Below are 234 nucleotides of genomic sequence, written 5' to 3'. Positions count from 1 at the left end.
AACCGCAAGCTCCGCACGCAAGGTTTCAGCCCAAGACTAGTTCATTTTGTGCGGTGCCGTTGACTTCTCTAATTCATGGTTAGTGTTTTTAGCAATTAATTTTAGAGAAAATGGTTTATGACACAGTCCATACCCATAATACAAGGCTTTGTATAGATTAAATAAATCCGTAAGACAAGTTCTGCTTACGATTACACATTTCATTAGATATACTGGTTTCAGTCATCATTTTGC

This window comes from Penaeus monodon, chromosome 33, assembly GCF_015228065.2.
Source record: "Penaeus monodon isolate SGIC_2016 chromosome 33, NSTDA_Pmon_1, whole genome shotgun sequence".
Lineage (NCBI taxonomy): Eukaryota > Metazoa > Arthropoda > Malacostraca > Decapoda > Penaeidae > Penaeus > Penaeus monodon.
The sequence above is the reverse complement of the archived record's forward strand: the minus strand, read 5'-3'. Positions refer to the sequence as shown.